Raw genomic sequence first — 17693 nt, forward strand, 5'->3', positions numbered from 1 at the left:
TTTTGTACATAAGAGAATAAGGATTCTCTAACTAATATGCAATCAATTCACGATAAGGAGCGATGAACCGCAGAGAGGTGGGTATAAGAATGATCGGTGGGATTATGGATACGCCAAGGATCAACCAAGTCACACGATGTCATAAACCTAGTTAAGTGCTGCCAGGCAGAGCTGCGCAAAGAGAGGGGGCGGAGATTTATCAATTAGCGGATCAATCACCGTATTAAAGTCACCCCCCACCACCAGTCCTGGGGTGTCTCGCTGAGCTAAAAGTTGGGACAAGTCTAACAAAAATTCAGCAGGTTTATTTCGAGCATAAACATTCAATAAAGTATATCTAACCCCATATATAAGTATGTCCAAAAGAATAAATCTGCCCTCCGGGTCTAAAAATCGGTCTAATATTGGTATTGTAATGAACGACTGAATAGTATTGCAACTCCCCTAGCTTTTATGCGAAAGGGGGCAGAAATACATTCCTGGATCCATCCATCCCTCAGAACGGAATCTTCTCCAGTTTTCCAGTGAGTTTCCTGCAAAACGTGCCTTATATCGCTTCAAATGTGTGGCAATTCTTTTCCTTTTAATAGGTGAGTTAAGTCCTCCCACGTTCCACGAAACTATATCAAGGCCCTAGCTTTGAGGCAGAGACAGCGGATCTCATCCTATACCTCGAGGGGGGAAATAGCTATCAAAGATTAATGGGGTATGATAAGGCCCCTCCCCGTCCCAGCCTACATTGAGATTCAGCCATGACATAGGGCCCACACAACGCTTCATCTTCATAACATTAAAATACCATATGAAAAAGTCGAACAATAATACCATATATTGAATCCACAACATATATATTACATAAACCATAAAATGGACATGTCTCTGAAAAAAACTATTTTCTATTTTTCCAACCAAAAAAAAATGTGAAATGTCTCTTTCGGACGCGAGGAAAGAAGCAAAAATTAACAATGATAATAACAAGAAAATATTACGTTTACGAAGTTTTGGTACACTAGTTAGAACCAGCATATAGAATATGAAGTGGGAACACTCCAGATCCCCAATTTCCAGAAATTTAAAACTAGTACAATCATAAAGTATTATATATCACATTGGGTAGTATTATTATCAGATCAAACTGCAGGGCGATGAGCAGGTGACCGCGGGGGGGGGGGGTAGGATGACGCAAAAAGTGAGCATTAGCTCTATCTGGATCCGTAAAAAACCTCACTTGACCATCTATGTCAACTCGAAGTCTTGACGGAAAAAGAAGAGCAAATCGAAGATTATTCTCCACTAAGTGACGGCAAACTGGAGAAAAGGCCTTCCTCTTTTGAGCCACCGAGGCCGAAAAATCCTGGAAGATTAACACACGGTGATCATCTATTATTATTTAGGGGGGTTTTCTGGCGGCTGCCAAAATTTTTTCTTTAGTCTTAAAATCTAAGAACCTGGCTATTACAGGACGTGGGCGATCGTTAACTCCATCTCTCTCCGGGCCTAAATGGTGCGCTCTTTCAATTTGAGGTGGGATAGGGTCTGTAGATATGTTTAGAGCACGAGGTAATTTTGTACTGAGATAATCTATTAAATGTGGGTTCTTTACTGACTCAGGGATTCCAATAAAACGCAAATTATTTCTTCGATTCCTATTTTCAAGATCGTCTAGTTTTTCAGACATCGAATTTTTAGATTGGGTTTGGGCTTCAATAGTGGCTTGTAAAGAGTGTATGGTGTCTTCCGCGTCACTCACGCGTTGTTCAAGACCAAAGATACGGGAGGTATTGGAATCTACTTCAGTCATAGCGACATCTAATGAGGCTTGCATAGTTTCGAATTGTTTATTTATTTGGGGAAGGAAAGCCTTAGTCATCGCCTCCACCATCTCAGCGATTGACGCAGGAGCCACAACCACTCCCTGTTCTAAGTGGGCATTATTCGAGGAACCCGAAGCCCCTTGTGAGGAAGAAGCTTTGTTGTTTGAGCCTCTATTTCTGCCCATTTTTGATGGAGTTTCCTGTGGTATGTCACCGGGATTTGTTAACTTATCAAAATATTTATCCATTCCACACTGATCGACCAATAAAAGAGGAAAAAAATATTGCGGTCACTTGCTATAATATTTTGAAATCCAGAAAGTTTATGGCATGACAAGTATGATAATAGACCTGGAGTGGTGTTCCCACATTTAAATTGAGAAAATCACTTCATATATTGCACAAGTAAAACAGAAAAAACAAAAACAGAATACTGTAATTGCTATGACTCTTATGGTTCAGAGAACTTAGGCCCTCATTCAGAGCCGTTCGTTAGCAGCAGTACGCTCGTTGCGTTCCGATGTTGTGAAACCGTGCATGAGCAGGTGTAACACTGCGCATGTGCGTACGGCAGCTTGCAAGCTTTTTTTGACTCGTTCGTCAAATTGCGAACAGGAAGTGACATGTGAAATGTGATTGACAGAACAGGCCGTTTTTGGGCGTTGACGGGGGTGGAGATGGGAAAACGCAGGCATGGCGAGGCGTTTTGGGGGCGTACCTAAATTAGCTCATGCGAACGTCAAATGTGTTCGTACCAAGTCATACGTCACTGGCTGATCCTCTTTCCGTTCAAACTGCTCGCACAGCTTGGGGTGTGGATTACTCAACCACAATGGCGATGGTCTTGTCCTCCGGTCCGGGCCTCCTCGATGTTTCATCGATTTATCACGGCTTGTCAGAAAAACAATCAACTTTGAATTGAAAACCAGCTTGTAATGTGTTTTGAAAAGAGTTTTTTTGGTTAGCACAAAACCGTACGCAGGTGAAAATCTCAGCTGCTAATTTCAAGATTACACAATCAATTAGCGTACATTTTTAGGAATGTTCTTTTCAATTTTTTTTTTATTTTGTGATATTGTAACAATATTGTCATCATGTTTGTGTGTATTTTAACATTTTCCTTTGGCCTGGCGAATTTGCATCCTTTTTTTAATTTCAAAGTGTTCCTTAAAGAAACCATTTTTTTTAACCCTTTGTTTGTTTGTTTTTTATTTCGTTTTTGGCTTGTGGGCCAGGATTAACTCTAAACCATTTTTTAAATAATGTCACAATACAATTGAGAACATTTGTAATTTTTTTTATTTCATCAACACATTTTTTAATATTTCATGTGCATTTGGCAATTAAAGTTTTTGGTCATTGTTAGCCAAATAATAAATGAAAGAATTATCCAAAAAATATTGCCAGTTTTGGCAAAATTAAAAAAACACATTAAAAACAATTCACAAGAAAGGAGAGGGAAGTTTTGGCCCTAAAGGAATATGGGGCAAGCACAGAAGGAGTGTGGGAAAAGTAGCCAGTGCTGTCATCGTTTTTTTCCCCGTTTGGCTGGGGTAGGGTGGGCGCCAGACCGGGTCCGGGATGTCCTCTTGCTGGCCTGTCCAGAGGCAGATGTTGTGGCCTCTGGACTAGGCACAGGGCTAGGCACATTTGGAGGAATGGCTGTTGTTGTGCCAGAGATGGAGGATCCTGATGTTCCGGCAGGAAGGGAGGTCGGCTCCACCATGTGCTGGCGAACGAGCTGCTCCAGGGCATTGGCTATTCTGATGTTGGCCCTGGTATTTTCAGCCAGGGCCTGACCAATGGTCACGTTGGCCGCAGCATTTTGCTCCAGGGCCTCAGCCACCCATAGCAGACTGGCGTCCATCCTCTGCAGAATCTCCGTTTGGTAATCCAATTTAAAATTGAGTTCTGTGAGGAGTGCCACTGCCTGCGAGGGGGATTGCCCTGGACTGGCTTCTGCAGGGTCCTCAGCCGGATGTACTGGTTCCTCCCCTGCAGAGCCAGCAGAAATTCTGCGGCCAAGGCTCCCCTTGGGAGCAGACTCATCCGCCTGTGTCTCTGTGGGAAAAAAGAGAAAAGAGGAACATTAGAATCTACATATTGTCACAAAAACATTTCAGAGTTGGTTACATCACAACATTTACCTGGGACAACATGAGGAGCCGCAAAGTCTGGCATGTCCGTATCCATGTTGGACACGCCAAACACCTCCACATCCTGCACACACCCCTGTGCCAGCTCTTCCAAATCAGTCAGCTCCAATGACACAGGGGTGGAACCCCCACCTGTCCCCCTTGCATGCCTAGCCCTGTCAGCCAGTTTTTGCTTCAGCCGATATTTGAAGTCTTGCCATCTGTGGGTGAAAAAGTTGTCATTATTCCTGCATTATTTGGCCCTGTATCCACTTTTTCTTTAAATCTTTTTTTAACTTACCGGCGTTTGACATCCCGGGCTAGACGGACCACCTCACCCACCCTATTGACAGCACTGGCTATCTCCTCCCACATTCTCCACTTCTGGCTTACACCCATATTCCTGTCTGCCTGTGGCAGGATGTCCACACACTTCTGAATCAAAACCTCCATCTCCTTTCTTGTGAATTGTGGCTGCCTTTTCTTTTTCCCAGCTTTGGCCGGAATACTGGGCCCAGCAGCCTCTTCCATGTCATCCTCAACACCTATTTACATGAAATTAATTAAAATTTAGATGTCAATCTTTCACTATATTCTGGTTCTAAATAATCCTTGAATAGAAAAGAGAGAAATACTTACCGGCCGCCTCTTGGCCATTGTTTGGCTGGTCTGTAGCCATTTTGCTTGTAAAAACTTGAACTACACCAGACCGTTTGTGTTTTTCCGTGACGTATTTATACATGCGTCCTTATTATGCGACCGCATCATTGATTGTGCGTTCCTATGATCCGTCCTTAATTTGAGCGGGAAACTAAACACTATTTATGGCTTCTTGCGACTCGAGTCGAGGTGGCGGGTGTTGTTTGTTGGAGGTTTCGTGGTTAGGAGTGTATTGTTGGAGGGAGTAGTGTTTGGAGGCGGTTTTTTGGAGTTGGTTCGAGGCGCTTTATTTTTCAAATTTTCCGTTCGCATTTTTTGGTGTGGTTATTTTATTGGTGGTTTATTTTTGGAGTAAGTTTTTTCCCGTCATCCTTGTTTAAATTATGGATCTACAAAATAGATGTTTTTTTTCTTAAAATATTATGTATGGTTTTTTTTAGGTTTTTTTTGGCTGGGCCCCAACAAAGTTTTTGGACTGTGACTTATTTATCGTGTATTGGTAAGTTTTGATTATAACTGGCTTTTAAAATGTTCATGTATTGTTCTTCGCATATTTTGGACTCAGTACGTTTTTTTGGTTTTTTTTTGTGATCATAAAAATGCGAACTATTTAGCGCACTTTTGTTTCATTCTTCCCCCTTGTAAAAATTCTAACTATTTAGCGCACTATTGTTTCCTTCTTCCCCCTTGTAAAAATGCGAACTATTTAGCGCACTATTGTTTCCTTCTTCCTCTTTGTAAAAATGCAAACTATTTAGCGCACTATTGTTTCCTTCTTCCCCCTTGTAAAACTGAGAACTATTTAGCGCACTATTGTTTCCTTCTTCCCCCTTGTAAAAATGCGAACTATTTCGCGTTCAAATTTTTTGGGGGTATTTTTATTTGCAAATTTTGTAAGTCCTCTCAATGTAGGTTTACAATTTTTCGAAATGTGTTGCCAGCCAGCCCCTGATAGGGGGGCTATCAGGGGCTGGCTGGCAACTTTTGGCCTGGGGGGCAGACACAAGTAAGTGGCCCGATTTCTCCACCAGCGCATTGCAATAGAGAAAAGACACATGATAATAGCCTCTGTAAGTAAGGTGTGCCTAATGTGGGTGTGCTTTAAATAATGTAGAGAGGTTCGCAGGGACCATCAGATCAGGGAGTGTCGCAGTGACTGCCATATAATGCAGAGAGGTTCGCAGGGACCATCAGATCAGGGAGTGTCGCAGTGACTGCCATATAATGCAGAGAGGTTCGCAGGGACCATCAGATCAGGGAGTGTCGCAGTGACTGCCATATAATGCAGAGAGGTTCGCAGTGAGCATCAGATCAGGGAGTGTCGCAGTGACTGCCATATAATGCAGAGGTTCGCAGTGAGCATCAGATCAGGGAGTGTCGCAGTGACTGCCATATAATGCAGGGACGTTCTCAGTGACCACCTGATCAGGGAGCGTTGTAATGGCTGCCAGATTATGCAGTAATCACCAGATTATGCAGAAATCATCAGTGACCCACATATAACACAGGTATTATGAATATACAGTAGCCCTCACACACAATAATAATACCCCCCACATTCACACACATTATTACATCACCCTCAGAACCGACAGTATTAAAACACCCCATCCCCCCAAAGATAAAAATAACTACAGCCCCCCATTGCATAAGTATTCCAACACCCCCCCTTCCCTCTCAAATATCATGTAAACATGTACACCTCCACTGGCACTTACCTGCCTGGAAGGCTGCTCTGTCTCTGGTCCCTGCGGAGCTCCAGGGTACAGGAGATGACACAGACAGGATAGGCTAGAGAAGGGGCGGAGACTCGTGGTGAGGGGGCGGGGTCTTCCACAGGGTCGGGAGGTGATTGATTAATATAGTCAGTCAGGGTAAGAGAGGGGGCGGGTCCTCAGTGAGGGGGTGGGGTCTTAGCCGGGGAGAGGAAGGAGCCCGAGGGAAGGGACAGAGGACACAGAGGTAGGTGCACAGTCCCTGCAGCGGACCGGCCTTGGAAGCAGTGCTGTTCAGTGTGCAGCCACAAGCTACATAGGGTGACAGACAGCCCGGTAACAGGCAGAGAATGCTGCCCAGCCGCTCTGATGCTGCTTTAGTCGGAGCGACTGAGAGCACTTTCTGCCTGTCACCCGGCCGTCAGTCATACCTGTGCACTAGTGATACCGGCCCTCACTGAGGAAAAAGTCTACCGGCCCGGGGGGCAAATGGCACCCTGCCCCCTGGCCCAGCCCACCACTGCCCCCTATATTTTTGCCCATTTTCTAAATTCTGAAGATTACAAAATGACCACCCAAAATTCTAAACTAATTTTTTTATGTTGAAATGTAGGTTGTTGCAATCATGACAATACCCCGGCATGTAAGCATCTTTGGATTTTAACGTAAAGATAAGTATTTTTGTTTTAATTTTAATTTCAACATACATTAACTTCATTACTTACCATTTCAGGTTGATGTTGGTCGTATTATTTTGGCCATGCTGCCAGAAGCCGACCAACCTCAATCTCGTCCCAGGCGTAGGCATCGTAGGCGTGCAAGGCCCCAGATATATAGAACACGTGTCACCCTTTTTGGAATGCCAGATGATGAGGTGTTAAGGCGCTACCGTCTTTCGCCACAAATCATCATAGACACTCTCTCATTAATAGAGAGTGATCTTGAGCGGCAAATTGACAGTCCTACAGCAATACCACCACTTATGCAATTAATGTCGGTGTCACATCTCTGTGCCTCAGGATCCTTTCAAACCACGGTGGGAATAGTTGCGGGAATCTCCCAATCCTCCTTTTCAAGGATCCTGAGGGCAGTGATGGAGGCCCTTTTCAAGCACCTCCATCATTTTATTAAAATGCCTTTGGATATGGCTTCCCTTAGTGTGGCGAAGGCCAATTTTTACCAAATAGCTGGCTTCCCACACATCATAGGGGTTGTGGATGGTACTCACATACCACTTCAGCCTCCAGCACGGCTGGAGGCAATTTTTAGGAACCGAAAACACTATCACTCACTGAATGTAATGGTGGTATGTGATGCCTCCCTCCAGATCCTGTCCCTGAATGCAAAATTACCCGGGAGTGCACATGACTCATTCGTCATCCGGCAATCAGGGATTTGGCATAAATGAAACAACCTACAAACTGGTGATGCGTGGCTTCTGGGTAAGTGGAGACCTTTATTAGATACCAATGCAAAGCTTGATACACAGTGATCCTGATTTTGTAACTTCTTTTTCACAGGAGACAGTGGCTACCCTTGCACGCCCTGGCTGCTCACTCCTTATTTGGCTCCCACACCAGGCCCACAAAGTGATTTTAATTCCGCACTTACAGCCACCAGGCAAGTGGTGGAGCGCTGTATCGGCCTTTTAAAAGGCCAATTCAGATGCCTCCACCGCTCTGGTGGCGAGCTCATGTATTTGCCGGATATGGTTTCGAAAATTGTGGTCCTGTGTGGGATATTTCACAACATCGCCATAAGGAGTGGTGTCCCAATGCAGCCAGAGGATGCCTTGCCTGAGGATGGCCCCCCCGAGGTTGGTCGGAGGTCAGTATGTGGGGAGGCCATACGCGATGATGTGGTGGCCAGATTTTTTAGGTAATTATTGTCCCAAATGAAGTTATTTGACACAATGTAGACATGTAATAATTTAATTATAAATTTTAACATTTTTTTTTATCTTTTTGTGTTTTATTCCATAATATTTTTCAGAAAAACAATGACTACTACCTGATCCTAAAAATTGACTTCATGTGGACACATTGGATATAACTTCTGGAACAAATTTGTCGTCGCCTCATTTGTGGAATCATGTTGGCATGCTACTTCGTAAAACAGTTCTTGATTGTTGTTTTAATTTTATTTTTTGGGTGTAGGCTGTATTTTTGAGAGTGTTTTCACTGTGTGTATTGATTGTGAAAAATCACTTTGTGTTTCTTATTTGTGAATAATAAATTTTTTGTTAAGTTTAAACAAACATTTCATTTCTAAATTACATGCAAGTGTAACCTGGTTCAAAAAAGGAAAACTTGCTTAATGGCTAATCCTGTAATGAATAAAATTGTTCAGTATTTTATCATGCTTTGTGGCTAAAAACAAACACCAAAAGGTATTATGGTGAATCAGTATGTTTTCTAATCTCGGCCTAAGCAGGTTTCATTTAATATTTACCTTACCCACCAAATAATTTTAACAACAAATGCTGGTAATTCTACAAACCTATTGGTATTGTTAGGTGTTTAATGTGCCAGCTTACATAATTCAGCTTTCTACAATCTAAGTTACATTACTTTAAAAAACTTGCTGCAATAGTCGACTTATGTAAGGTTAAACAATCTAATATTTACAGAGAAGGAATGAGACTTTAAACCAAAATTTTTTTTATTTATTTTTTAAAACATGAAAAATTCTGGGTAAAAATAAAAAATTAGTGGCGCAGGATACCCGACATCTGATCGAGGACCACCAGCAGGCCTATAACATGGCCCCTCAGCCTCTGCACACAAGCTGCTAACTCGGTCAGCCGCCTCTGGTCCTCTGTGGGTTAAAAAATTGTGGTGCTTAATAAAATGAAACCTTCATTTTTGTTTCCAAACAACTTCAAAAGCAAATTGGACTTTACAAAAAGTAACAATTTTATTAAAAATGACAAATCAAAACCAAAATTCTTTGCCAAAGTAAATTTTAAAAAATGACTCATAAAACTAAAATTAAAAAAAATGGAAAAGTACGCCCAAAAACTACATTTGTTGGTACCGTAAACAAGAGATACAAGTATGAGTGTTTGGACATGTGTGATATGTGTAAGGGGAAAACATCATAGACATTTTTAAACAAAGATATATATAACAAACATTAGAAATACCTAAAAAATTAAAAATGCACAGGCAAAGGATAACATCCCCAAAAATCCAAAAATTAAATAAAAAAACATAGTTTAAAAGGGAAACATATCGTTCACAATGACGCCTGGACCTGTAGCCCCACCATCATCCTCCTCGGAGGTAGGCCAATGCAGGTCGGATGTAGGAGGGGTTATTTCGGAAGGTGGTGAGGGGGTGTAAAAGAGAGGGGTGGGTGGAGGGGAGGGTGATGAAAAGAGAGAGGGGGGTTGAGGGGAGGGGGAATTTTGAGGGATGGGCATTATCCGAGAGGGAGGGGTGTCCGGGTCTGGCCAGGCTGGGGTGGAGGGTGAATTATGGGAAGGTTGGGGAGAGGAGGATTGGCTGGGAGTTGGGGATAGGGGACGAGGCCGACGTCATCTCTGGCAATGACGGCGTAGTCTGCGCTCTGCCCCTAAATGATGGATAATAATTTAACTTGTGTTTAATTTTTTGCCTTTACAAAATCCTAAAAAAAAACAAAAACGCGAAACGGAAAACATGCACACGCAGATATGTACTAAAAAAAGAAACAGGCCAAGAATGAAAACATGCACACGCAGCTATGTACTAAATAAAGAAACAGGCCAAGAATGAAAACATGCACACGCAGATAGGGCCGCAAAAAAAACAGGAAACCCCAAAAAATAGACTTACTTTCAGCTATACGCTGTCTAAAACATGCCAGCAAACGTGGCGTGCGGCGTTGCAGATTAGACCACCTGCGCTCGAGCTGGCCAATCTGTTGACGTGAGCCGAAGGAGCGCAGGTGGCGGCGAACCTCCGCATAGGCGGAACGCTTCTCTCTATTGCTGATGGGGGGAGGCTGGCTGGTTATCCTCCGGTCCATAACCTCCGTAAGTACCAGAAGCTCCCGCCTGGTGAACGCAGAGGCTCTCATGTTGGCAATGGTGTATTTTTAAAAAATCAGTTTTAATAAAGACCAGATAATAATTTTGATTGGCTAATGTAGTTGGAAAATTAACAGGAACCATTCTATTGGTTAGTGTATGAGTCATGTGTTCTACAGGCTAAAAAATCTAATGTGAGTTATGATAGGCTTAATGCAGTGACATGCGTTAGCTAATTTAAATAAAGAAATGAAACAAGTAAAATATGCGTAAGACAAAACACGGAAAACAATAGGATCATTGGATAAAACATGTATTTTGGATAAAGTAAACCATTGTTTAAACCATACGTAGTCTGCGAGAAAAAAAAAACACGGACAAGAGTAAAGTTTATTGAAAATGAAAAAAAAACGATTTGCAAACATGTGAAGAGCAATTAAGCTAATTGATATATTGATTGGCATGATACGATTGAAGTAGGTATGCAGAATGAACAAGCAGGTAATCGAAATCTGACAGGCCCACTTCCGGTTTGTACTAGCGAGCGTTCCCTGCAAGCAAAATTGGAGATGTACGGTCGCAATTTGGCTCGCTCGTTAGCTAGAGGAGGGGTTGGGAGACTATGGGGCGGAAGATTAGCTGCGTACGAAATTACGAGCGAGCGCCTGAATTTACATTTTTCGGCACGTACGCCGAACGTGCGAACGGCCACTTGCGTCCGGGTCTGAATCAGGGCCTTAGTGTGTAAAAAGGGATAACACACGCAATACTTCACAGACACCACAAGAGGGCAACCTTGGCTGAGTAATGATGGGTATACAGTAGGGGTGAGCGGAGAACGGAACCGAGTAGAACCGAACCCGCTCACCCCTAGTATACAGAGATGCAGCAACATACATTGGAAATTTCTTCTCTAAATTTCCTAACCCTAATCCTCCCACCCCTGCTTCAACCACAAGTTACCATATGCAATAAAAGATAACAGAGATGAGATGTAAGGTCATACGAGCCTGTAATAGATTATCAGCCAGTATCGGAAAGCGCACGGCTGTGCAGAAGTGAGAGTCCCTTAAGAATCCAGGACCAAATAAATAGCAAAAGTCCCGGACAGTAGGTAGTACAAAACTGTAAAAGATCAGTCTCACAATCTCTCGGGATGATATCTTTTGCAATCTCTTCCTTTCCACGGCAATACTATAATTAGCGATCAGCAGTGAGGACAGAAAGAAAAAAGGAAACCAAGGGGGGAGTAGAAAGGGGAACAGAGGGACAAAGATCAGGGTACGGGAAGAAACACCAGGGAAGTAAAAAATCAAAAATAAATAAGGGGGTTAGAGAACTAAAATGACAAACCAGGGAGGGAGAGACAAGCGACCAGCTTCCAGCAGATATCCTCCAGCCGTCACAGCCAGGTGGTGAGCAGTACACCCCCAGGCAGCCAGGTCACCTCTCTCAGATACAGGAAAGGGGAGCCCAGGAAGATGCTGATGTCAGAGGGATAACGGGAAATCCAAACGATTGTGCCAGTCGGCAACACAGCTTTGAGCGCATAGTCCGGCAGCCACTATCTCAGGCTCCTCATAGAAAACGGGCTCCAGTGGCTGTATCAATCTTTAATGTCAGGCGCAGGTCTCAGCTCTCTCGCGCCACGCTGACAGCTCCCCGCAAACGGAAAGGCAGCCTGACACACGCGGAGGTGCAAAACAGCCGCGCTCACCTCTCTTAGTAGAATGGCAGCTCCGCTTCAGGGAGTCGGTTCTCAGCAGCACTATCTCCCACCACGAACCTCGCGTCTTCAGTATATGGGTGGGCAGCCAGAGGAGGGACCAGTCGGCCCTGGCAACCCCTCGCAGTCCAAGCGGCAACACCAGGCAGCAGCTTCCACACCACAGGCTGTGTCTTCACAGGATAGAGAACTCGGCAGTCCAACCGCCGGGTGCAGGTAAGGAATCCTTATAGTAATCACAAAGTAGCCGCCACAGCAGTCAGCGCAGCTAACCAGCAGCACGGCCACAACTCTAAGCACAGTACTCCTCGCCTCCCCACGATCAGTACTCCGTAGGTGAAGCACCAGTGTGCACTGAAAGGTATGTTTAGCAGCTTGTAGGGTTAGAGCCCAACAATTAGCTCTCTCTCCCCCCGCCGAGTTTTCGCACCAAAGTATGGCGGTCATACAGGCCAGCAATTTGTGTGGCCGGATTCCGGTGGATATAAATATCCTGCAGGGACAATTTAGGTCTTAATCAGCTCACCCACTATTCGGCTAACGAATATGTCAAATGTGAGGAGCCTACTAGCCCTCAAAATCACGGATTACGGGCCTGATTCAGAGCCGGTCGCTATTTGCGCTCGCTCGTCCAGAAAATAGGGGTGGCTATTCAAATGAACCGTTCGCTGTTTGCGGCCTGTTCACGCCTCTAGGTCTGAACGAGCGAACAAAACTTGCGGTCGTTTTTTGGGAAACAACGCCCCCTGGCCGCTCGCATCCTACGTCATGTCCGCTATTTATTAGATTAATCGAGTACATCGACCAGGGTATGAACTGCTCGCTATTCTTGGGGTTGGTTTTTACTACCACAATTTTGCGAGCAGTTCTGGCTAAAAAATAACCCAGTGACATGGTCAATGACGCTGCTGTTTTAATTATGCACACCCATAAAACGCCCGTTTTGACCTTTAAGCACGCCTGCGTTCGGATCTCCACTCCCCGTTTTCAAGCACCTTCCCCTGTTACCACCCACATATGCCTCATCCTGTCACTCAAATTATCAGGCATTCGCTATTTTGTGAGCACATGAATTTCGGCCACACTGACTGGTTCGCGCATGCGTATAACGATCAGTAAGCATGCACAGTTGGGCAAACATCGCTCGGAGCGAACGAGCGGCCGCTTACGAGCGGCTCTGAATCAGGCCCTATCTCCGATATTATATGTCCCCTGCAGGAGCAGAACTAAAAGGCGGCCATGCTTGATTCCCCGCCCACCGGAAGTGCTGACATACACCCATATCTTCCTGCTGACTGAGTGTGATCCATACAGGTAGGATACATTGCTCAGTATTAGGCTGACATCACTGATGGTGACAGTAACCCTATGGCTCCTGACATACATCCTTATCTTCCTGCTGACTGAGTGTGACCCATACAGGTAGGATACATTGCTCAGTATTAGGCTGACATCACTGATGGTGACAGTAACCCTATAACTCCTGACATACACCCTTATCTTCCTGCTGGCCGAGTGTGACCCATACAGGTAGGATACATTGCTCAGTATTAGGCTGATATATCACTGATGGTGACAGTAACCCTATGGCTCCTGACATACACCCTTATCTTCCTGCTGGCCGAGTGTGACCCATACAGGTAGGATACATTGCTCAGTATTAGGCTGACATCACTGATGGTGACAGTAACCCTATGGCTCCTGACATACACCCTTATCTTCCTGCTGGCCAGGGGTGACCCATACAGGTAGGATACATTGCTCAGTATTAGGCTGATATATCACTCATGGTGACAGTAACCCTATGGCTCCTGACATACACCCTTATCTTCCTGCTGGCTGGGTGTGACCCATACAGGTAGGATACATTGCTCAGTATTAGGCTGACATCACTGATGGTGACAGTAACCCTATGGCTCCTGACATACACCCTTATCTTCCTGCTGGCCAGGGGTGACCCATACAGGTAGGATACATTGCTCAGTATTAGGCTGATATATCACTCATGGTGACAGTAACCCTATGGCTCCTGACATACACCCTTATCTTCCTGCTGGCTGGGTGTGACACATACAGGTAGGATACATTGCTCAGTATTAGGCTGACATCACTGATAGTGACAATACCCCTATGGCTCCTGACATACACCCTTATCTTCCTGCTGGTGGGGTGTGACCCATACAGGTAGGATACATTGCTCAGTATTAGGCTGATATATCACTGATGGTGATGGTTTATTGAATCTTCAATAAACATTTTCTAATTACATTTTCCTGTTGTTGGTGTTTATAAGATTGTGATTCTTTCACTGATAGTGACAATACCCCTATGGCTCCTGACATACACCCTTATCTTCCTGCTGGTGGGGTGTGACCCATACAGGTAGGATACATTGCTCAGTATTAGGCTGATATCTCACTGATGGTGACAGTAACCCTATGACTCCTGACATACACCCTTATATTCCTGCTGGCCGGGTATGACACATACAGGTAGGATACATTGCTCAGAATTAGGCTGACATCTCACAGATGGTGACAGTAACCCTATGGCTCCTGGCATACACCCTTATCTTCCTGCTGACTGGGTGTGACCCATACAGGTAGGATACATTGCTCAGTATTAGGCTGATATCTCACTGATGGTGACAGTAACCCTATGGCTCCTGACATACACCCTTATCTTCCTGCTGGCCGGGTGTGACACATACAGGTAGGATACATTGCTCAGTATTAGGCTGACATCACTGATAGTGACAGTAACCCTATGGCTCCTGACATACACCCTTATCTTCCTGCTGGCCGGGTATGACACATACAGGTAGGATACATTGCTCAGTATTAGGCTGACATCTCACTGATGGTGACAGTAACCCTATGGCTCCTGGCATACATCATTATCTTCCTGCTGGCCGGGTGTGACACATACAGGCAGGATACATTGCTCAGTATTAGGCTGACATCACTGATGGTGACAGTAACCCTATGGCTCCTGACATACAGCCTTATCTTCCTGCTGGCCGGGTGTGACCCATACAGGTAGGATACATTGCTCAGTATTAGGCTGACATCACTGATGGTGACAGTAACCCTATGGCTCCTGACATACAGCCTTATCTTCCTGCTGGCTGGGTGTGACCCATACAGGTAGGATACATTGCTCAGTATTAGGCTGACATCACTGATGGTGACAGTAACCCTATGGCTCCTGACATACATCCTTATCTTCCTGCTGGCCGGGTGTCACCCATACAGGTAGGATACATTGCTCAGTATTAGGCTGATATATCACTCATGGTGGCAGTAACCCTATGGCTCCTGACATACACCCTTATCTTCCTGCTGGCTGGGTGTGACCCATACAGGTAGGATACATTGCTCAGTATTAGGCTGACATCACTGATAGTGACAATACCCCTATGGCTCCTGACATACACCCTTATCTTCCTGCTGGTGGGGTGTGACCCATACAGGTAGGATACATTGCTCAGTATTAGGCTGATATATCACTGATGGTGATGGTTTATTGAATCTTCAATAAACATTTTCTAATTACATTTTCCTGTTGTTGGTGTTTATAAGATTGTGATTCTTTCACTGATAGTGACAATACCCCTATGGCTCCTGACATACACCCTTATCTTCCTGCTGGCCGGGTGTGACCCATACAGGTAGGATACATTGCTCAGTATTAGGCTGATATATCACTGATGGTGACAGTAACCCTATGGCTACTGACATACACCCTTATCTTCCTGCTGGCCGGGTGTGACACATACAGGTAGGATACAATGCCCAGTATTAGGCTGATATCTCACTGATGGTGACAGTAACCCTATGGCTCCTGACATACACCCTTATCTTCCTGCTGGCTGGGTGTGACCCATACAGGTAGGATACATTGCTCAGTATTAGGCTGACATCTCACTCATGGTGACAGTAACCCTATGGCTCCTGACATACACCCTTATCTTCCTGCTGGCCGAGTGTGTGCCATACAGGTAGGATACATTGCTCAGTATTAGGCTGACATCTCACTGATGGTGACAGTAACCCTATGGCTCCTGACATACACCCTTATCTTCCTGCTGGCCGAGTGTGTGCCATACAGGTAGGATACATTGCTCAGTATTAGGCTGACATCTCATTCATGGTGACAGTAACCCTATGGCTCCTGACATACACCCTTATCTTCCTGCTGGCCGGGTGTGACACAAACAGGTAGGATACATTGCTCAGTATTAGGCTGATATCACTGATGGTGACAGTAACCCTATGGCTCCTGACATACACCCTTATTTTCCTGCTGGCCGGGTGTGACCCATACAGGTAGGATACATTGCTCAGTATTAGGCTGATATCACTGATGGTGACAGTAACCCTATGGCTCCTGACATACACCCTAATCTTCCTGCTGGCTGGGTGTGACCCATACAGGTAGGATACATTGCTCAGTATTAGGCTGATATAGATATGTGTCCTCATACACCTTTCCTTTTTTTCTTTATTTGGCACAATATGCCGTCACAGCTAAGATGCACCACGACGAGTAGCACTTAGAGAGATCCCTTTTTTTTTTTTCCTGCAAAAGTATTCACATAATATCAGATTAAAGTAGCAAATTTTAAGAAAATTCACAAGGCGTGGATAATACACAGATTCAAAGGCATGGCAAACTTGGTAACACGGCTCGATTTTAGGAAAGGTGTATGTGGACAGATACATCATTGATGGTGACAGTAACCCTATGGCTCCTGCCATACACCCTTATCTTCCTGCTGGCTAAGTGTGACGCATACAGATAGGATACATTGCTCAGTATTAGGCTGACATCTCACTGTTTACTGAGTTTGTGATTGTATGATGTTGAATAGTTTTATCCACATTGTTTTGTGTTTATTTTTACATTGCTAGTAAAAGAAGGACTCGTTTCTTCTGGCTAAAGATGAGGTTTCAGGTCAGACACAAGTATTACAGTACACACAAAAAAAAAAAAAAATCAAAGCAGCCTTTAAAATAAACTGCCAGCCTAATAACCCCCAAGGTGACATGGTGAGAATACTGTATATGGATATATGTAGATAAAATATTTTGTTCGGTGTTACCTATTGATATGTGTGTGCTATCTGGCTAAGGTATGCTGGGTTAAGAGCGACACTAGCGGAATTTCAGACAGGCCAAAAAGTCCAGGTACGTAAGCAGGTGTCAGGTTTATTTTAAGTGAAACAGGAAAACATTTCCCAGTGCTTCAAAGTCAAAACACATCAAATAATAATAATAAAATCAATCAATAGAATGTCACAGCGTAACACCGTCTGCCGCAGACTGTGACAAACTATGGGGTTTTCCCCCCGGCTAACTGTCACGCTGGATGGGATTCAATTAGCGGGGATTCCACGCGCGGGTGTCCCTGAGACCCCACGCGCGAGTCCCCGCTGTTCGACTTTACCTCGTACCTCATGTAGGTGTGAGGCAAAATCTGCGTGAGGCCAACCTATTCGGCCTCGCGCGAGCGGGTAAAACACACTGATTCCACAGTTCTCGCGGAATCAGTGTGTTCTCACGCGGGAGTCCCGGTCTAATGACGCGGGGAAATAGCTATTTGATTGAATAGCTAAACCCCGCGTCGCGG

This window comes from Taudactylus pleione, unplaced genomic scaffold (genome assembly GCF_031769625.1).
Source record: "Taudactylus pleione unplaced genomic scaffold, aTauple2 ptg000400l, whole genome shotgun sequence".
Taxonomy (NCBI): domain Eukaryota; kingdom Metazoa; phylum Chordata; class Amphibia; order Anura; family Myobatrachidae; genus Taudactylus; species Taudactylus pleione.